Raw genomic sequence first — 23,112 nt, forward strand, 5'->3', positions numbered from 1 at the left:
ACCCTTTATATCTCTTTCTTGGACAATAATTTTACTCACTTCCATTAAATCACTTCACTTGATCCATATATCTTTTCTTACCTTTTTGTCCCTTAGCAAGAATATATATAAACTTTTCTCCCTCATTGGCGTGTAAGGATTGGTATAACTCATCAAAAGCTTGTGATCTTGCTGCGTTCAATGCCTTATCGATCCCTTTCTTAGCTCTCTTATAATTTTTCTACGTATTTGTACTTTTACACGTATACCACACTTTAAAACATTCTCTTTTGATTCTCACTTTAATTTGAACATTTTGGTTCCACCAAGATTCTTTACTCCTAGCTAGTTTCAAAATCTATTAATTCTCCTAGTGTCTCTTTTGCTGCTTTGCTAATCTCATATGTCATCTTGTTTCACATATCATTTTCGCTTCTATGTAGTTTTGCACAACCTTTCTTTAAAATCTTTTGTAGGAAAACACTATGTTTTTCATCATGAAATCTCATCTTTGGTCTTCTCTTAACCCTTACATCCATAACCAATATTATATGTTGGATAATCAAACTCTCTCTAGGTAAAGCTTTAAGTCCAAACAAATATTTATGTCAGAATTCCCAATAAGAAATAAATCTATCTGAGAACATGATATCTCACTCTTGTATGTAATAATATTCCCTTTTCTTTTCCTAAAGTAAGATTAAAAGACAACAAAAAATCTAGGATGGATTTACCGAATGCGTTTTTCTTCCCAAGGCTATACCCTCATTCACGCCTTCAAAAGTTATCAAACACTCCTTACATGCTCATTTAGATCCCCTCCTAGAAAAATATTCTTATTGTGGTATATCTTGAATTAAGCCTTTCAAATTCTTCCAAAATTTTACTTTAGGATATTCTTTCAAACCTATCCAAGGTGAGTAAACACTAATAACATTAAAGATGTCTTATTTCCTTTCAAAAAAATAAATTAAAGATGTCTTATTAAACTACAAATTTGTGGGCTACAATCCAATCTCCTATCCTCTTTACATTCAAAATATTTTTTTTTTCCATTCCTTATCCTCAATAATGCCTACACCATTTCTCGATCTAACTATTCCAGTTTACCAATGCTTAAATACTGAACTATCTAATTCTTTCGCCTTTTCACCCACCCACTTAGTTTCTTGTTGGCACATAAAATTAATCTTCCTCCTGCTCATAACGTCAATCATTTCCATATATGTTCAAGTAAGGGTGCCTTTATTCCATGTTCAAAAACAGATCCTACTCTCATGAACCAACTTCTTTACCCACACTTGTTCACAAAGATGTGGGACCCTTGCTTATTTTTTACTTCATTCAGGCATCAGTGTATCCACCTTTGCTCATTTAACATTGTACTTGAGCTATACAACACGTTTCTTCTAGGCACTGTCCTAATGTTCACACTATTATATACTTGGTCCATGCCATAGAGATTCAAAGTGTTTCAATTAAATTCAAGTGTTCAAATTTTAAACAGTAGAATCTAGTCGAAGTCTTGAGTTTTTTATAATATATAAATGTCATTTAATTAAAGGGTTTTTATATCATGTGCAAATTTGCACATGTTAAGAAGTTTAAAGTAGTATGTTTAATATATAATGTTTTAATAAATAATTGTTGTTTTTCAATAAATAGTTGCCGCTTTTAGTTACTTTAACATATGCAATATTGCACATGTTAGACAAACTCTTTAATTATATATATATATTTAAGATATTTGTTAAAAAGTTATGTGCAATTATTTGTTGATCCAACCTAATGAAACTTGATTGCATCGAACAATAGATTACTATGAAAACCGACCCATCATGTGAACACATGTAGGCGTGGATACAAAAGCATGTTTGCTTATTTTGAAATAGGTCTCCTCATTGATAATTAATTTTGTTCATACCCATAATGGCATAAAATTATATTTGCTTGAATTTAATTTTTTTTTTTGAATGATTTTTTTTTAATTAGACGATGAATGAATTGAATGATTTTATTTCCTATGGTAGTGGTCATTTACTATTGATAGATCTTCTTTCCCTCATCAATGAAACTATATTCAGTTCATTAAAAAACAATGACATATTGAAAGTGTTCATTGTTTCACTCCTTGACTATTTTCCATCAACTTCTTTGGCTAAAAAACGTCGAAATGGGCTTACCCTCATTTGACATGCAACAATTTAAAAAAATTAGGAAGTTTGGAATAGGGTTATTTTTTCTTCTTAACTTTGGGAGGCATAGGAGATTGTAGAAGCGATCAAAATCACCTCTTGAAGATGACTTATTGTTAGAAAATTAGTGGGTCTTTGTTTGTATTACAAATGGTTTTTGAACCTCTCATTTGTCTTTTTTCTTGATGTTGAGTTTTTTTTTTTGGGCAAGTATCCCGTGTACATTTTCCAAATTTGGAGTTAAGTATTTTAGATAGATCAATCTTTAAAAAATAAAATAAAAATAGATAGATCAAGTAAAAGAAAACTGATCTGAACGAATGGTAAGTTTATACGTAGATCTGAATGTGAAGATACAATTCAGATAAAGTCTACTATTATTTTAAGTTTTATATAAATTAAAAGTATATAATTTTTTAAATTTAATTTAAAAATCATTCTATAACCGAGGATCTAAGCATGTTCATATTTGCTTATTTGACAAATTGTATTCTATATTTAACATGTTAGAAAACATTCATTCATTTAACCAAAGAAAAAAAATAGTTACCTTCATTTTACCGTGTTCTAATGTTCATTCATTCACAAGACCTTTGGCGAATTTTAGATATTCAAAGAGGTCCTTGGTGCAAGATAGTAGTCATCTCCACTGTTATTAATTCAATTAATGCTATTTGGTTTGCTAGGAAGCAAAAGAGGTTTAACAACACTAACATTCAATGGAGATCCTCTATTGCTAGAATAATTTCAAAAGTTTTTTTATCTGGAAATTCAACAAAGAAGTCCTCCTATTCCTCAATGAGGGCGAAAATTGATAGAATAATGAGTAAATTACACTCCCCTCTCCTAAGAGATGCTTGAATTACACTCCTCTTCCCTCTTATGTTAAAATATACACTTCCCTCCCTTGAAAAGTAAAATTTATACTCCCCTCCCCTTTGAGATGCTTGAATTGCAACCCCCTCCCTTAATAAATAAAATATGTCCTACACTTTAATCTATTTTAACATAAATAAATATTTTTTTGATATATACTAATTTTGAACTATCATTTAAGAAAAATAAATTCATTTCTTTATAATTTAAATGTCAATGATAATTAAATTTAATTATTTAGTTATTATTTATAATTTAAGACTTTCATAATTTTTCACATATTTTAATTTTATTTTGGGCTCTTTCATTTTTTATAATAGGGTTTAAAAATATACGTTAACGAAATCGTGAATAAAAAATAGCAAAAAATATGTATTCAAAATTTGATTATATTAAAATTGATCCACAATACTATTTTTCTTCAAAGTGTGTTAGATTATTATTATTTCTGCTAGATTATTAGAAGAAAAAAAATATTGAGGGAGTAAAGCGTAGATTTTAACATAAGAGGGGAGGGGGGGAATGTAATTCAAGCTTCTCTCAAGGGAGGGGAGTGAAATATTTTCTAATATGTTTTGAAAAAGAGGGGAGAGAAGTGTATATTTTAACATAAGAGGGGAGGAGAGTGTAATTCAAGCATCTTTAAAGGAAGGGGGGTGTAATTTACTCTATAATAATTTATTTAGAGACAGTTGATAAAATAAACCTTTTTTAAATACATAATCATAATGTATTGAGTCTGTTGATAAAAGAATGAATTGTAATATTTTTTTGTTAAAAATTGACTTGTAAATATTTGACAATCAATCCTTATTAAGGACTCAATCAATACATTGTCATTATTTATTTGGCAATAAATATTAGTACACAATGACAATTATGAATATTTATTTGTACTTATGTTGGTTTTTTTTTTTTTAACAATGTTTGCTACTTCTTTTAATATATAGCTTTTTTTTAAAGCATTTACAACGACGCTCTTATCAAGAGGTAGCTAAAGTGGGCATCATGCGTACACAACACTTATTCATTCCATTTTTAATTTTAACGCTTAATAACATTGAATTGATGAAAAATGGCGAATAACCAATGGGACACATGAGAGAGAGAGAGAGAGAGAGAGAGAGAGAGAGAGAGAGAGAGAGAGAGAGAGAGAGAGAGAGAGAGAGAGAGAGAGAGATGTTTGTAAAAGCTTTGCATCTCAATAAAAATCCCTCTTATTTTTTCTCAAATGAAAATAGCTAATAACATTTACATGCTAGTATTAGGCAAAATATCTTCCATCAGAGATGCTCTTAGAGATTTACAAAAATAGAAATTCTTTAAATATATAGGATTTTTTTACGCATTAAAATATAGTTATTTTATAATCAAGTATTATTATTCTATAATACTTTAGTATTTAAATACTTTAGTATTTAAATTAGTCATGAAAAACCAGACTATGATTATAAAAAACAAAATCATAATATGAGGAAGACCATGTGGTAATGATGGTAAATATTTCATTTGCAAGGTAAAACCGATTTGTAAAGTAGGATTGATAGACATTTCTTATTATTTTGAATCACAATAATTAACATCCGACATATTTTGAAACATTCTAAAGATAAAGATCAAGAACTCGGTTGAAAAAGTATGTGAAAACGTCTTTGTTTTCAATATTTGACTGCATGTGCAAACTTTCTAAAGCTACATAGTTTAATAAATTATTTTGCAATATTTGGATGAATTCATTTGGAACTCTTTCATGTTTGTATCCCTTTGAATTCATACACCATTGGAAATAAATCAAACAAAAGATAGACAAATGAGAAAATAAATGAAAATAAAATTTGAAATAATAAGAACATAATTTCTTAGAATCATAAACGGTTGAAAACCCCAACCAAAATATTACATGTTTCTTTAGAAAGAGAAGTTTTGCGGTATAACAAATAAATAAATATAAACAATAGCAAATAACAAAAATATAAATCAAAAAGTTTTGCGGTATAACAAATAAATAAATATAAACAATAGCAAATAACAAAAATATAAATCAAAATTAACGTTTGAATCATTGCGATTTGCAATGTTCATCCGAATCATTCAAGAGAGTCGAGATTGTGATGTGACAAAATTGTGAAGCCAGAGATCTAACTTATAGTATTTTTCACAGGATAATTTGGTAAAATAACCAAATTAAAGTTGGTATCAAATTAATTACACGCGGTCCTGTGATTTGCAATTGTTTTTTTTTTTTTACAGTTGCTATTCATTTTTGCATTTTTGTTGGGAATCCGTTTTTGTTTCCTAAAACTATGATTCTTTAATCAAACGGTTTTTATTTCCCTAAAATTATGCATCATCACGTTTTTTTTTTTTTTTGAACAAAGACATCCTTCCGTTTTATTTTCATAACAAAAATGTGTGGTTTATTTTCTTTCCTAATATTAATAAAATCATATCATTTGACCAACACCCCATCATAGAAGAAATCCATTTCATTAATTAGTTGATTCACTAATTTCATTAATCCATCAACACATTAATTGCCAATTACATGAGAAGGCTAGTATTGTTTGACGCCGCCACATGTCAATTTAGAAAAACATTTTTATAATTTCTTAATAGTGCCACATGTCAACACAATATGAAGAGAAAAACACTTCCATATTAAGAATTTGAAATAGGTCTCAAATTTATATAATATAGATGTTCATAAATAAAAGGAAGTTTTACAATATCAATTTCTAAATTTGAGATTAAATTTTAGAAATCAATCATTTCGAATTCAAAAAATACAAATTTTAATCAAATAATTTAATGTTTTTAATAAACAAATAATTTAAATTAAAATATTTGAATGCAGAGATTAAAATAAAACAAGTAATGCAATAATATTTAAATGTTAAAGAGAATAAATAATTGATGTATGTCAAATAATAGAAATATGATTTGATAAGAGTGTAACTTTTTAAAATAATTTTAATTAGATTTGGTAATAACCATTAATTTTTTATATAATTTGAATTAATATTTTCTTTTTTAAGGTAATATACTTTTGATTCTATTTTCAAATGTATATTGTATAGTAATAATACCGTATAATAGTGTTTATTCAAAACAAAACAAAAATAATGTTATACATTTCTTAATTTTTATTTTTGTAATAATAATAATAAGGGTTAATTATATTTCTAGTCCCTATAAAATAGCGACCTTGTAAGTTTAGTCCTTACTTAATTTTAATAGCATTTTTAGTCCCTATAAAAAAAATTTACTTATAATTTTAGTCCCTGCTAAAACAAAGTTTGATTAATTATCCTTAAACTCTTAAATTTTTGAACGATTTTTTTGAGACAAGATTAGAACACTATGAAAGGTTCGTTTACTAAAATTTAGAATTTTCAGACATGAAATGAATTAAATATGAATTTTTTAAAACGACAAAAGTTAAAGATAAAAAGTAATAAAATCTGGATGTAGAAATCAAATTTTGTGATAATTTTTTTGCGGAGGAACTTTTAGTAATGTTCTAAACATGTCTGCAAAAAATTGTTCAAAAATTTAAGAGTTTAAGCATAAATTAAACAAATTTGAATTGAGTAGGGACTAATACTCAGGGCAAAAAAACAAAATTAGGGACTAAAAATGCTATTAAAATTAAGTAAGGACTAAACTTACAAGGTCGCTATTTTATAGGGACTAGAAACATAATTAACCCTAATAATAATCATGATGTTGGACAAATTATTTTTTTTTACAAATATTGTGAAACAATTGATTTGGTTGTAATTATGTCAAAGATATTTTATTCAAAGTGGCATTAAAACAATTAAACACAATATGATATGATTTTCCTTAATAATAAGGAAAAACCTTCCCCTCAAAAAAAAAAAGGGAAAGACCATTTGTAAGAGATGCATATAGAAGTCAACCGAAAAAAATAGCAAATCGATGAAATTAAACTGATTAAAAAGGGCAGAAAAAAATAGTAAGACTTATCTTAGAGAATATATGTGTAACACCCATACTAAATTTATCTAGAATATTTAGCATGTGCGTTAAACTTAGTACTGGATACATTAAAATTACAATAATAAAATTTCGACTGAATAGATATATACATCACTGCAGGATCGTACATTTGCTTTCTGAATACACGTCTGAAACCGTAATAAATAATCTGAACTAGTACAACACGAGCATGTGAAAATATATCATTCAGCCTCCTGCATTGTCTCCTTGCCACGTACAACCTGCTGATCTGGAAAAATAAAAGGGATTGGGGTGAGACGGAATGTCTCAGTGAGTTCCACCTATCCTAAGCTATAGGCAATCTCAGGGAACCTAGGATCGCCATCTGTCTCTAAACTCAACCCTTTTTGGGTTTATACAGTTTGTCATGCATAACTGAGCGATCAGGGAATAACTAGGATCGCTATCTGAATTACTAATTCAACTCTGATACTAATGCTGAAATCATAATCATAATTATATTCATAATGTCTGGCATATTATGTTAGAAATGTTAGCGTTGAACAAACAATATTATCTGAGTTGATTTTACGGAATAAACCCAGGTGGAGTAACCCCGGAATTTATTCCACTCTGACCGGTATTAATTTCCAACTGGCGGGAACCCAACTGACGGGGATACCGGACTCCTCTGATTATTGTGGGGTCATCCTCACGGATAGTGCCCGTTCCAACTGGCGGGAACCTTTCGTATCCAACTGGCGGGATAGCGAAAGCCACATATTAAACATGTTTTAAGAATTATAAACTGAACTGATTCATATAAATATGAATTAATCTCAACTCCACTACTAACGGGGAGTTAGAGGGTCATAACTTATCTTAACTGATTTTCTTTAATAACAACACTCTGAGTCTGATAATAAAGACGTAGTAAATTTCGTCTTTATTCTGAAATTAATTCTGATACTAACCTATTCAGGTTATAGGCATATCGTTGTCATATGCCATTCTTAAAAGGTTATAAAATGTTCCTCATATCCTGATAAATTAAATTCGACTAATTAAGCCGAACTTTCATACTTAGAATTCTTTACTTCCCAATGATTGGAAATCTACCCATGAATAATTTGTTTCAATGGCTATTTTACTCTAAACATTCTTTTACACATATAAATATACACTATGGTAGTGTATGATTAGAGGATATGCATAATACAATTTCGGCTACATATTCGGCAATAATGAGAATTAGAGTCTTAGCCAAGCCAAACCATTATATTACCTTAAAAGTGTAATTTATATTAGCTAAGAGTCGAAATAAAGTAATAAAATCAAACAATTCTCACTTTCCGTAACGTTGCCGAAATTGCATATTTATTCATTCTCACGTAAAACTTATCATAATATTTTTCCTCTAACTTCTACATTACCATAATCATATTTATCAACATAAAAGTTATTTTAGAGTACTCTAGCAATGGTATAAATCTTAATCATATTGTCACTAAATCATGTACTAATGTACTAAACCATATTCTATTATTCTAAAGGCATAATTTAACTACCCAAAGGGAAGTTTTCTAACTAAAGGAACTCACCGTGAATCATTCCTGCAAATTGCAAGCAGCTTATCCCAAAATCTGCAGCTCTGCTTTCTCCAAAACTCTATAATCACTTTCCCAAAATAGCTTATGCCTTGACTTATAGGTCTTGACTTTTCCGAAACAGTCCAACCCACTTGTGACATACTCCTAACTCATCAACCAGCATATAAGAAAAATTCCATTTCAGTCCCTGCACCAGAAGTTCACCGTTTGGCTATTTAAGCACCTCTAAAACAGCTTAATTATCATTTAATCACTTTTAACATTACTAAAACAGCTTATCATTTTTTTTCCATTACTCATATGTCAATTAAACATATCTCTCATAAGCCGTTCTTCAGAAAATAATACTTGAAACAACTTAACTTCCAACTTAAGCTATTCTTCAACGGCTTAACTAGCAACTTGTAACTTCTATAACATAAATTTCGACCCAACCTTTAACACAGCAGTTCCAACATGTATTATTAGCCCTATGAACCACTTATACAGTAGTTTGAACTCACAACTTAGTCATTTAAGGCATTTTGCTCAAAACAGCTTAACTGACAGCTTATGACCTCTAAACAATTCAATTTCTGCTCAAATTTTCCAGAATCAAATCAAACATGTATACACATCTCCTAAGCCAAGTGTACAAAGTTTCCAATATGCTTCACTCAATAATCACTTATAGTAGCTTATGGGAACAACATACACACTTTAAGTCCCAAATTATCACACCAATGCTCCTAATTTCTGATTTCCTTTACATCATGCTCCTAAGTACCATTACATCACATAATCAACTTCAGATTACACTTACAACCTACACCAAAGCTTCAATTTAATAAATTCCATGAAAAGGTGATTATGAGTGTGGTGTGTGTGTGTGGTGCGGCTAGCTTGGAAAAAGAAGAGAGAATGAGTTTTTTTTTTTGATACTTGCCTAGTAATTGATCCCTGATGAGTACTCCAAAACAAAGATACATGATGATCCCCATGAAATTTGGATGAAAAATGAAGATTATGGAACTTGTGGGAGAGGGGCGATTTTGATATAACTTGGAGGGAGGATGAATGTTTATGAAGCTTGTTTCTTGGTTAGAACTCTACAAAGAATCCATTAGAGCATTTTTCATGATGATCTCATGGTGAAATTGTGAAATTTGATGGAGTTAGGGCTTAGGAAGATGGTGACCGAATATTCTAGAGGGAGAGGAGAGAAAAATCTGAAATTTTTGAGAGAGAAAGTGATGGAAAAATGAAGATATTTTGTGTTGTGTTGGATTTATACTCTTAGTTGAGAAATTACTCAAATGCCCTTCCTACACTCTTCTTCAAACTAAAATATTCGATGAAAATGCCGTAAAACTTTTAAGCGAGATATTTCATTTCCCGTAGTCCGTTGGAATAATATGATTTGTTTCGGAAAGTCTTATGCACAATTACAATTTTACCCTTCACTTAAAAATTCCAAGGATAAGTAACTGATACGACAATTTATTCAAAATTACGCGGGATATTACACCCTACCCCCCTTAAAGAAATTTCGTCCTCGAAATTTAGAGTTTACCTGATAATAAGTACAAATAATTTCTCTATCCTTTCGATCTTAGACTTCCACATACGTCTGTTACCAACTGATTCTCTTTATCCGACTAAATTATCGGTTTCCCTTGTTACATAAAGTCTTCCGACTACCTAGCCATAGATACAACTAACTTGATTTAATATGTTAAACCGATTTCAGGACATGTTTTCCAATCTCATATGACGAAAAGATTCGATAATAACCTTCTTAGCTGTGATTTGTGGAATACATTATACACATTCCGAACATAGTGGATTGTAAAGCGAACTGATGCATCTGATATCTTTTGAGTAAATTCCTTGTTCCACATACTCTTTATAAATTGTCTTAGGTTACTCCTACTTGTTTACCTTTACTGAATTCTTGAAAAATCTCATACATTTACTAAAGTAACACTTCTATCGACTTCATCAACTTTTATCTTGTCTTGGACGGATATGACCTTTGAGTGATCTTTCATGCTATGTCTGGTCCCAATAAAATTTTATTTCTGAACTATGCCCCAAATAACGAGGTCTTATAATGATAATTGTACCATACTCTGTATAAAATTGTCCCTACTCTGAGCAATATATGACGTCAAGTTTATTTCATCGAAAGTAAGAATTGTTTCAACTTTCTCCGTTAATCAACACATAAATAGGAAAATGTTTCTTCTGATATTTGTTATGTTTTATATGAATAAACTCAACATGGTGCTACCTCAAACATCTGTCGGAAGTACTAACTGACGAGTACAATCCATAAGTCAGATTTAAATACATAGTGTACTAACTGGTGAGTACATTAAATATGTAAATCTTATATGAGAATGGTGCACTGACTGGCGAGTACACAATACAAGAGATAGTACAACTGATAGCTGAATATATGACATATATCTATAGTCATCCGACTTTGTTTCATCTATACTAAACTTTCAACATTCCTAAATCAATCAAAATACACCTTGATCGTGTCAGAATAAGTAGAATCTACAATCATGGATTTTCTCTTGAACTCATCTTTTCAAAATATAAATTTCATTCTTGAACAATATTGTTATAGCTGTTACTCTATGGAATGTCTTATCATCTTTTTCTTAATTCCATACTCATAACCTGAACTTGCGTAGTCCCATACCGTAGCTCACAAAATTTTCTCACTTATGTGATATGTTGTTGATATGTTGGGATACATTATGTGAGTATTGTATGATACATAATATTATGATGTTCTATGATGTTAAGTTGATATGATTCATTTCTAATTGATGATATGATATTCTAGCACTGTTATATGCTGCAATTGTTGCTGTTTGTTGCTGCTGAATCTTAGTGAAGATGTATAAGTCGGTCTAAGTTGTCATGATTTAAGAAGTTGTCCATTTTAATGGAATTGTATAAGATGTTCACGTTGTTGTCCAAGTTGTAGGAAGATTGTGTCGTTGCATAGTCAGTGATGGGGGCTTAATGCCCGACAGGTTCTTTATGACCTTAGTGATGGTGGCTTAATGCCCGACAGGTCCAAATATGACCTTAGCGAAGGGGGCTTAATGCCCTGGTGGTACCACATGCATATTGAAGTTGTCTAAGTTGTTGTTGAAGATGTTGTTGCATTGTAGAGTCGTCATAACTTATATTTGATGATGATTTAATGATGATGTTTGTTTAAGAAGTTGATTACGAACTTAATTATGAAGTTGTTTTCGATAAATGATATGCTTTGACAATGATACTTATGTGAAATACATGATGATGCTTATGATTATATTTGGTGTTAGATGTTGATGCTTATGATCATTATATGTGTTGATGTTTTTGATTAATATATGTGTTGATGTTTGTAATTAATATTTGATGATGTATGCTGATGTTTATGAATTAGTAATTGATGTTATATGATGATGTTTACGTCTACAATTAAGATGATATAAGATGAAGTGTATAACTAATGTAGGAGATTAATGATGCTAGTTAATGGAGTATAAGATATGTTAATGATGTTTAAGTTGTTGAATGTAATTTATATGATTTATATGTTTAATATTATTGTTTGAGAAATTTCATCCCTTCTGCTTGAAAATGTTGCCCTTCGTATGGGTAACTTGTATGTAATAAAGACTAGAAGTGTTCGTGAGTGGACTCCTCACTTGTGTCTAGGTGCTCTGATACGTAACGGGATGCTATTATTCTATTATTTATTAGAATATGAGAATTATTGGTGTAAGTAGAATTGGGGGTTAGAATAGAAAGAAGAATACGTTGTTGGGCCCAAAATAGATTTAAAAAGAATAGAAAGGTTATAAATAGAGGAAGCTAGGTTGAGAGAATAGTTTACAACGTACGTTCAAGTTTTAGAGAAAAGAGGAGAAAAGCCGAGAGAAGAAGAGAAGAAGAGAGAGCTGCGATTTCTGCAAAATTAAGGTAAGGGTGAGACTATCTTGCTTTAATATTAAGTTGTAAATCATTAGATTACATCTAATAAAGTTGGGGAGAGTTTGTGAGATTAAGAGGATTAGGGTTTTGAGTGAAGAATTGAGGATTAATGGATGAAAATTGTTAGATTGATGTAGAAACTGTGAACAGTCCTTAGATAATCCGTAGAATGATTATTGGAATAGTTTTGAGGTTTAAAACATATGATTAGATGAGAAGTCGGTGAGTTTAAGAATTAGGGTTTATGAGCGATTTTGATGATTAGATGATGAAGAACCGTAGAATTGATGAGAGAATCATGAACAAACCTTAGATGTATATCCTATAGGAATGTTATTAGAAGTAGTTTGATGGTTAGAAACATGAGAATGGATGAAAAGTTGAGATTCTGAGAAAAAGTGATTTTAAGTGTTTTTGAGAAATAAGTGATTCTAGGATAAGCTGTTTTGGAGATTTAAAAATATGATTTTTCAGTAAAATGTGATAGGATTTGTCGAATAGAACGCGTAGGCGAAAACGGAATCGGATTCGGAGTAACGGTTAGGTTTTTACGGACGGTGAAACCGAAAAAAATGGGACTGCACAGAGCTGCGTCACAGGTGGGCTACTGCCTTCCCACGCTTGGGCGCAGTTTTCCACACATGGGCGCAGCAAGGCAGCCCCTCATGGGTGACTGCTTGTTGTGTTTTCGTTGCGTGCTGTCAGAACTTCGATTGTTGCGTTCTTGTGTCTTTTTCACCCCTTTCCGTGTTGAATTGGCTTTCGGTGTAAACATAAAAGTTGTAGATATTTGAGTTAGCTTTCTAATGGTTTTAGTTTGACATGAAAATGATTCATAGTTTTTGAGTTATGATGAAAATAGTCCAAGTGGGTCTTAAGAAAACTTTAAGAAAACTTAGCATAACTAATCCCAAGTTAGTCCAAAAACTTATGGTTGGTTTCACAACTTCAACTTAAGTATTAGGGATTTAGTTGAGGTGTTTTATGAGTATTTGGCTCATGTCTCATTGATCAAACTTGATTTGCTTTTGAAGAATGTTTTGGACTTTGATATGAATGTAATTGATTAATGTATATGTGGTTATTGTTGTTGATATGTTGGGATACATTATGTGAGTATTGTATGATACATAATATTATGATGTTCTATGATGTTAAGTTGATATGATTCATTTCTAATTGATGATATGATATTCTAGCACTGTTATATGCTGCAATTGTTGCTGTTTGTTGCTGCTGAATCTTAGTGAAGATGTATAAGTCGGTCTAAGTTGTCATGATTTAAGAAGTTGTCCATTTTAATGGAATTGTATAAGATGTTCACGTTGTTGTCCAAGTTGTAGGAAGATTGTGTCGTTGCATAGTCAGTGATGGGGGCTTAATGCCCGACAGGTTCTTTATGACCTTAGTGATGGTGGCTTAATGCCCGACAGGTCCAAATATGACCTTAGCGAAGGGGGCTTAATGCCCTGGTGGTACCACATGCATATTGAAGTTGTCTAAGTTGTTGTTGAAGATGTTGTTGCATTGTAGAGTCGTCATAACTTATATTTGATGATGATTTAATGATGATGTTTGTTTAAGAAGTTGATTACGAACTTAATTATGAAGTTGTTTTCGATAAATGATATGCTTTGACAATGATACTTATGTGAAATACATGATGATGCTTATGATTATATTTGGTGTTAGATGTTGATGTTTATGATCATTATATGTGTTGATGTTTTTGATTAATATATGTGTTGATGTTTGTAATTAATATTTGATGATGTATGCTGATGTTTATGAATTAGTAATTGATGTTATATGATGATGTTTACGTCTACAATTAAGATGATATAAGATGAAGTGTATAACTAATGTAGGAGATTAATGATGCTAGTTAATGGAGTATAAGATATGTTAATGATGTTTAAGTTGTTGAATGTAATTTATATGATTTATATGTTTAATATTATTGTTTGAGAAATTTCATCCCTTCTGCTTGAAAATGTTGCCCTTCGTATGGGTAACTTGTATGTAATAAAGACTAGAAATGTTCGTGAGTGGACTCCTCACTTGTGTCTAGGTGCTCTGATACGTAACGGGATGCTATTATTCTATTATTTATTAGAATATGAGAATTATTGGTGTAAGTAGAATTGGGGGTTAGAATAGAAAGAAAAAAACGTTGTTGGGCCCAAAATAGATTTAAAAAGAATAGAAAGGTTATAAATAGAGGAAGCTAGGTTGAGAGAATAGTTTACAACGTACGTTCAAGTTTTAGAGAAAAGAGGAGAAAAGCCGAGAGAAGAAGAGAAGAAGAGAGAGCTGCGATTTCTGCAAAATTAAGGTAAGGGTGAGACTATCTTGCTTTAATATTAAGTTGTAAATCATTAGATTACATCTAATAAAGTTGGGGAGAGTTTGTGAGATTAAGAGGATTAGGGTTTTGAGTGAAGAATTGAGGATTAATGGATGAAAATTGTTAGATTGATGTAGAAACTGTGAACAGTCCTTAGATAATCCGTAGAATGATTATTGGAATAGTTTTGAGGTTTAAAACATATGATTAGATGAGAAGTCGGTGAGTTTAAGAATTAGGGTTTATGAGCGATTTTGATGATTAGATGATGAAGAACCGTAGAATTGATGAGAGAATCATGAACAAACCTTAGATGTATATCCTATAGGAATGTTATTAGAAGTAGTTTGATGGTTAGAAACATGAGAATGGATGAAAAGTTGAGATTCTGAGAAAAAGTGATTTTAAGTGTTTTTGAGAAATAAGTGATTCTAGGATAAGCTGTTTTGGAGATTTAAAAATATGATTTTTCAGTAAAATGTGATAGGATTTGTCGAATAGAACGCGTAGGCGAAAACGGAATCGGATTCGGAGTAACGGTTAGGTTTTTACGGACGGTGAAACCGAAAAAAATGGGACTGCACAGAGCTGCGTCACAGGTGGGCTACTGCCTTCCCACGCTTGGGCGCAGTTTTCCACACCTGGGCGCAGCAAGGCAGCCCCTCATGGGTGACTGCTTGTTGTGTTTTCGTTGCGTGCTGTCAGAACTTCGATTGTTGCGTTCTTGTGTCTTTTTCACCCCTTTCCGTGTTGAATTGGCTTTCGGTGTAAACATAAAAGTTGTAGATATTTGAGTTAGCTTTCTAATGGTTTTAGTTTGACATGAAAATGATTCATAGTTTTTGAGTTATGATGAAAATAGTCCAAGTGGGTCTTAAGAAAACTTTAAGAAAACTTAGCATAACTAATCCCAAGTTAGTCCAAAAACTTATGGTTGGTTTCACAACTTCAACTTAAGTATTAGGGATTTAGTTGAGGTGTTTTATGAGTATTTGGCTCATGTCTCATTGATCAAACTTGATTTGCTTTTGAAGAATGTTTTGGACTTTGATATGAATGTAATTGATTAATGTATATGTGGTTATTGTTGTTGATATGTTGGGATACATTATGTGAGTATTGTATGATACATAATATTATGATGTTCTATGATGTTAAGTTGATATGATTCATTTCTAATTGATGATATGATATTCTAGCACTGTTATATGCTGCAATTGTTGCTGTTTGTTGCTGCTGAATCTTAGTGAAGATGTATAAGTCGGTCTAAGTTGTCATGATTTAAGAAGTTGTCCATTTTAATGGAATTGTATAAGATGTTCACGTTGTTGTCCAAGTTGTAGGAAGATTGTGTCGTTGCATAGTCAGTGATGGGGGCTTAATGCCCGACAGGTTCTTTATGACCTTAGTGATGGTGGCTTAATGCCCGACAGGTCCAAATATGACCTTAGCGAAGGGGGCTTAATGCCCTGGTGGTACCACATGCATATTGAAGTTGTCTAAGTTGTTGTTGAAGATGTTGTTGCATTGTAGAGTCGTCATAACTTATATTTGATGATGATTTAATGATGATGTTTGTTTAAGAAGTTGATTACGAACTTAATTATGAAGTTGTTTTCGATAAATGATATGCTTTGACAATGATACTTATGTGAAATACATGATGATGCTTATGATTATATTTGGTGTTAGATGTTGATGTTTATGATCATTATATGTGTTGATGTTTTTGATTAATATATGTGTTGATGTTTGTAATTAATATTTGATGATGTATGCTGATGTTTATGAATTAGTAATTGATGTTATATGATGATGTTTACGTCTACAATTAAGATGATATAAGATGAAGTGTATAACTAATGTAGGAGATTAATGATGCTAGTTAATGGAGTATAAGATATGTTAATGATGTTTAAGTTGTTGAATGTAATTTATATGATTTATATGTTTAATATTATTGTTTGAGAAATTTCATCCCTTCTGCTTGAAAATGTTGCCCTTCGTATGGGTAACTTGTATGTAATAAAGACTAGAAATGTTCGTGAGTGGACTCCTCACTTGTGTCTAGGTGCTCTGATACGTAACGGGATGCTATTATTCTATTATTTATTAGAATATGAGAATTATTGGTGTAAGTAGAATTGGGGGTTAGAATAGAAAGAAAAAAACGTTGTTGGGCCCAAAATAGATTTAAAAAGAATAGAAAGGTTATAAATAGAGGAAGCTAGGTTGAGAGAATAGTTTACAACGTACGTTCAAGTTTTAGAGAAAAGAGGAGAAAAGCCGAGAGAAGAAGAGAAGAAGAGAGAGCTGCGATTTCTGCAAAATTAAGGTAAGGGTGAGACTATCTTGCTTTAATATTAAGTTGTAAATCATTAGATTACATCTAATAAAGTTGGGGAGAGTTTGTGAGATTAAGAGGATTAGGGTTTTGAGTGAAGAATTGAGGATTAATGGATGAAAATTGTTAGATTGATGTAGAAACTGTGAACAGTCCTTAGATAATCCGTAGAATGATTATTGGAATAGTTTTGAGGTTTAAAACATATGATTAGATGAGAAGTCGGTGAGTTTAAGAATTAGGGTTTATGAGCGATTTTGATGATTAGATGATGAAGAACCGTAGAATTGATGAGAGAATCATGAACAAACCTTAGATGTATATCCTATAGGAATGTTATTAGAAGTAGTTTGATGGTTAGAAACATGAGAATGGATGAAAAGTTGAGATTCTGAGAAAAAGTGATTTTAAGTGTTTTTGAGAAATAAGTGATTCTAGGATAAGCTGTTTTGGAGATTTAAAAATATGATTTTTCAGTAAAATGTGATAGGATTTGTCGAATAGAACGCGTAGGCGAAAACGGAATCGGATTCGGAGTAACGGTTAGGTTTTTACGGACGGTGAAACCGAAAAAAATGGGACTGCACAGAGCTGCGTCACAGGTGGGCTACTGCCTTCCCACGCTTGGGCGCAGTTTTCCACACCTGGGCGCAGCAAGGCAGCCCCTCATGGGTGACTGCTTGTTGTGTTTTCGTTGCGTGCTGTCAGAACTTCGATTGTTGCGTTCTTGTGTCTTTTTCACCCCTTTCCGTGTTGAATTGGCTTTCGGTGTAAACATAAAAGTTGTAGATATTTGAGTTAGCTTTCTAATGGTTTTAGTTTGACATGAAAATGATTCATAGTTTTTGAGTTATGATGAAAATAGTCCAAGTGGGTCTTAAGAAAACTTTAAGAAAACTTAGCATAACTAATCCCAAGTTAGTCCAAAAACTTATGGTTGGTTTCACAACTTCAACTTAAGTATTAGGGATTTAGTTGAGGTGTTTTATGAGTATTTGGCTCATGTCTCATTGATCAAACTTGATTTGCTTTTGAAGAATGTTTTGGACTTTGATATGAATGTAATTGATTAATGTATATGTGGTTATTGTTGTTGATATGTTGGGATACATTATGTGAGTATTGTATGATACATAATATTATGATGTTCTATGATGTTAAGTTGATATGATTCATTTCTAATTGATGATATGATATTCTAGCACTGTTATATGCTGCAATTGTTGCTGTTTGTTGCTGCTGAATCTTAGTGAAGATGTATAAGTCGGTCTAAGTTGTCATGATTTAAGAAGTTGTCCATTTTAATGGAATTGTATAAGATGTTCACGTTGTTGTCCAAGTTGTAGGAAGATTGTGTCGTTGCATAGTCAGTGATGGGGGCTTAATGCCCGACAGGTTCTTTATGACCTTAGTGATGGTGGCTTAATGCCCGACAGGTCCAAATATGACCTTAGCGAAGGGGGCTTAATGCCCTGGTGGTACCACATGCATATTGAAGTTGTCTAAGTTGTTGTTGAAGATGTTGTTGCATTGTAGAGTCGTCATAACTTATATTTGATGATGATTTAATGATGATGTTTGTTTAAGAAGTTGATTACGAACTTAATTATGAAGTTGTTTTCGATAAATGATATGCTTTGACAATGATACTTATGTGAAATACATGATGATGCTTATGATTATATTTGGTGTTAGATGTTGATGTTTATGATCATTATATGTGTTGATGTTTTTGATTAATATATGTGTTGATGTTTGTAATTAATATTTGATGATGTATGCTGATGTTTATGAATTAGTAATTGATGTTATATGATGATGTTTACGTCTACAATTAAGATGATATAAGATGAAGTGTATAACTAATGTAGGAGATTAATGATGCTAGTTAATGGAGTATAAGATATGTTAATGATGTTTAAGTTGTTGAATGTAATTTATATGATTTATATGTTTAATATTATTGTTTGAGAAATTTCATCCCTTCTGCTTGAAAATGTTGCCCTTCGTATGGGTAACTTGTATGTAATAAAGACTAGAAATGTTCGTGAGTGGACTCCTCACTTGTGTCTAGGTGCTCTGATGCGTAACGGGATGCTATTATTCTATTATTTATTAGAATATGAGAATTATTGGTGTAAGTAGAATTGGGGGTTAGAATAGAAAGAAAAAAACGTTGTTGGGCCCAAAATAGATTTAAAAAGAATAGAAAGGTTATAAATAGAGGAAGCTAGGTTGAGAGAATAGTTTACAACGTACGTTCAAGTTTTAGAGAAAAGAGGAGAAAAGCCGAGAGAAGAAGAGAAGAAGAGAGAGCTGCGATTTCTGCAAAATTAAGGTAAGGGTGAGACTATCTTGCTTTAATATTAAGTTGTAAATCATTAGATTACATCTAATAAAGTTGGGGAGAGTTTGTGAGATTAAGAGGATTAGGGTTTTGAGTGAAGAATTGAGGATTAATGGATGAAAATTGTTAGATTGATGTAGAAACTGTGAACAGTCCTTAGATAATCCGTAGAATGATTATTGGAATAGTTTTGAGGTTTAAAACATATGATTAGATGAGAAGTCGGTGAGTTTAAGAATTAGGGTTTATGAGCGATTTTGATGATTAGATGATGAAGAACCGTAGAATTGATGAGAGAATCATGAACAAACCTTAGATGTATATCCTATAGGAATGTTATTAGAAGTAGTTTGATGGTTAGAAACATGAGAATGGATGAAAAGTTGAGATTCTGAGAAAAAGTGATTTTAAGTGTTTTTGAGAAATAAGTGATTCTAGGATAAGCTGTTTTGGAGATTTAAAAATATGATTTTTCAGTAAAATGTGATAGGATTTGTCGAATAGAACGCGTAGGCGAAAACGGAATCGGATTCGGAGTAACGGTTAGGTTTTTACGGACGAAACGGTGAAACCGAAAAAAATGGGACTGCACAGAGCTGCGTCACAGGTGGGCTACTGCCTTCCCACGCTTGGGCGCAGTTTTCCACACCTGGGCGCAGCAAGGCAGCCCCTCATGGGTGACTGCTTGTTGTGTTTTCGTTGCGTGCTGTCAGAACTTCGATTGTTGCGTTCTTGTGTCTTTTTCACCCCTTTCCGTGTTGAATTGGCTTTCGGTGTAAACATAAAAGTTGTAGATATTTGAGTTAGCTTTCTAATGGTTTTAGTTTGACATGAAAATGATTCATAGTTTTTGAGTTATGATGAAAATAGTCCAAGTGGGTCTTAAGAAAACTTTAAGAAAACTTAGCATAACTAATCCCAAGTTAGTCCAAAAACTTATGGTTGGTTTCACAACTTCAACTTAAGTATTAGGGATTTAGTTGAGGTGTTTTATGAGTATTTGGCTCATGTCTCATTGATCAAACTTGATTTGCTTTTGAAGAATGTTTTGGACTTTGATATGAATGTAATTGATTAATGTATATGTGGTTATTGTTGTTGATATGTTGGGATACATTATGTGAGTATTGTATGATACATAATATTATGATGTTCTATGATGTTAAGTTGATATGATTCATTTCTAATTGATGATATGATATTCTAGCACTGTTATATGCTGCAATTGTTGCTGTTTGTTGCTGCTGAATCTTAGTGAAGATGTATAAGTCGGTCTAAGTTGTCATGATTTAAGAAGTTGTCCATTTTAATGGAATTGTATAAGATGTTCACGTTGTTGTCCAAGTTGTAGGAAGATTGTGTCGTTGCATAGTCAGTGATGGGGGCTTAATGCCCGACAGGTTCTTTATGACCTTAGTGATGGTGGCTTAATGCCCGACAGGTCCAAATATGACCTTAGCGAAGGGGGCTTAATGTCCTGGTGGTACCACATGCATATTGAAGTTGTCTAAGTTGTTGTTGAAGATGTTGTTGCATTGTAGAGTCGTCATAACTTATATTTGATGATGATTTAATGATGATGTTTGTTTAAGAAGTTGATTACGAACTTAATTATGAAGTTGTTTTCGATAAATGATATGCTTTGACAATGATACTTATGTGAAATACATGATGATGCTTATGATTATATTTGGTGTTAGATGTTGATGCTTATGATCATTATATGTGTTGATGTTTTTGATTAATATATGTGTTGATGTTTGTAATTAATATTTGATGATGTATGCTGATGTTTATGAATTAGTAATTGATGTTATATGATGATGTTTACGTCTACAATTAAGATGATATAAGATGAAGTGTATAACTAATGTAGGAGATTAATGATGCTAGTTAATGGAGTATAAGATATGTTAATGATGTTTAAGTTGTTGAATGTAATTTATATGATTTATATGTTTAATATTATTGTTTGAGAAATTTCATCCCTTCTGCTTGAAAATGTTGCCCTTCGTATGGGTAACTTGTATGTAATAAAGACTAGAAGTGTTCGTGAGTGGACTCCTCACTTGTGTCTAGGTGCTCTGATACGTAACGGGATGCTATTATTCTATTATTTATTAGAATATGAGAATTATTGGTGTAAGTAGAATTGGGGGTTAGAATAGAAAGAAAAATACGTTGTTGGGCCCAAAATAGATTTAAAAAGAATAGAAAGGTTATAAATAGAGGAAGCTAGGTTGAGAGAATAGTTTACAACGTACGTTCAAGTTTTAGAGAAAAGAGGAGAAAAGCCGAGAGAAGAAGAGAAGAAGAGAGAGCTGCGATTTCTGCAAAATTAAGGTAAGGGTGAGACTATCTTGCTTTAATATTAAGTTGTAAATCATTAGATTACATCTAATAAAGTTGGGGAGAGTTTGTGAGATTAAGAGGATTAGGGTTTTGAGTGAAGAATTGAGGATTAATGGATGAAAATTGTTAGATTGATGTAGAAACTGTGAACAGTCCTTAGATAATCCGTAGAATGATTATTGGAATAGTTTTGAGGTTTAAAACATATGATTAGATGAGAAGTCGGTGAGTTTAAGAATTAGGGTTTATGAGCGATTTTGATGATTAGATGATGAAGAACCGTAGAATTGATGAGAGAATCATGAACAAACCTTAGATGTATATCCTATAGGAATGTTATTAGAAGTAGTTTGATGGTTAGAAACATGAGAATGGATGAAAAGTTGAGATTCTGAGAAAAAGTGATTTTAAGTGTTTTTGAGAAATAAGTGATTCTAGGATAAGCTGTTTTGGAGATTTAAAAATATGATTTTTCAGTAAAATGTGATAGGATTTGTCGAATAGAACGCGTAGGCGAAAACGGAATCGGATTCGGAGTAACGGTTAGGTTTTTACGGACGAAACGGTGAAACCGAAAAAAATGGGACTGCACAGAGCTGCGTCACAGGTGGGCTACTGCCTTCCCACGCTTGGGCGCAGTTTTCCACACCTGGGCGCAGCAAGGCAGCCCCTCATGGGTGACTGCTTGTTGTGTTTTCGTTGCGTGCTGTCAGAACTTCGATTGTTGCGTTCTTGTGTCTTTTTCACCCCTTTCCGTGTTGAATTGGCTTTCGGTGTAAACATAAAAGTTGTAGATATTTGAGTTAGCTTTCTAATGGTTTTAGTTTGACATGAAAATGATTCATAGTTTTTGAGTTATGATGAAAATAGTCCAAGTGGGTCTTAAGAAAACTTAGCATAACTAATCCCAAGTTAGTCCAAAAACTTATGGTTGGTTTCACAACTTCAACTTAAGTATTAGGGATTTAGTTGAGGTGTTTTATGAGTATTTGGCTCATGTCTCATTGATCAAACTTGATTTGCTTTTGAAGAATGTTTTGGACTTTGATATGAATGTAATTGATTAATGTATATGTGGTTATTGTTGTTGATATGTTGGGATACATTATGTG

The 23,112-nt window shown here is 31.8% G+C and overlaps 1 long non-coding RNA gene across 1 annotated transcript; it reads right to left on the reverse strand.

The window, feature by feature from the left end:
* Window positions 1–7,140: 7,140 nt before the first annotated feature.
* Window positions 7,141–9,857, reverse strand: LOC146914674 (uncharacterized). Its single transcript, XR_015014349.1, has 2 exons — window positions 8,615–9,857; window positions 7,141–7,302 (listed from the first exon to the last, which is right to left on the reverse strand). It is a non-coding gene; the product is annotated as an uncharacterized LOC146914674 (long non-coding RNA).
* Window positions 9,858–23,112: the final 13,255 nt, after the last annotated feature.

This window comes from Medicago sativa, chromosome 6 (genome assembly GCF_051527215.1).
Source record: "Medicago sativa cultivar Bolivia chromosome 6, Bolivia_mono, whole genome shotgun sequence".
NCBI lineage: Eukaryota > Viridiplantae > Streptophyta > Magnoliopsida > Fabales > Fabaceae > Medicago > Medicago sativa.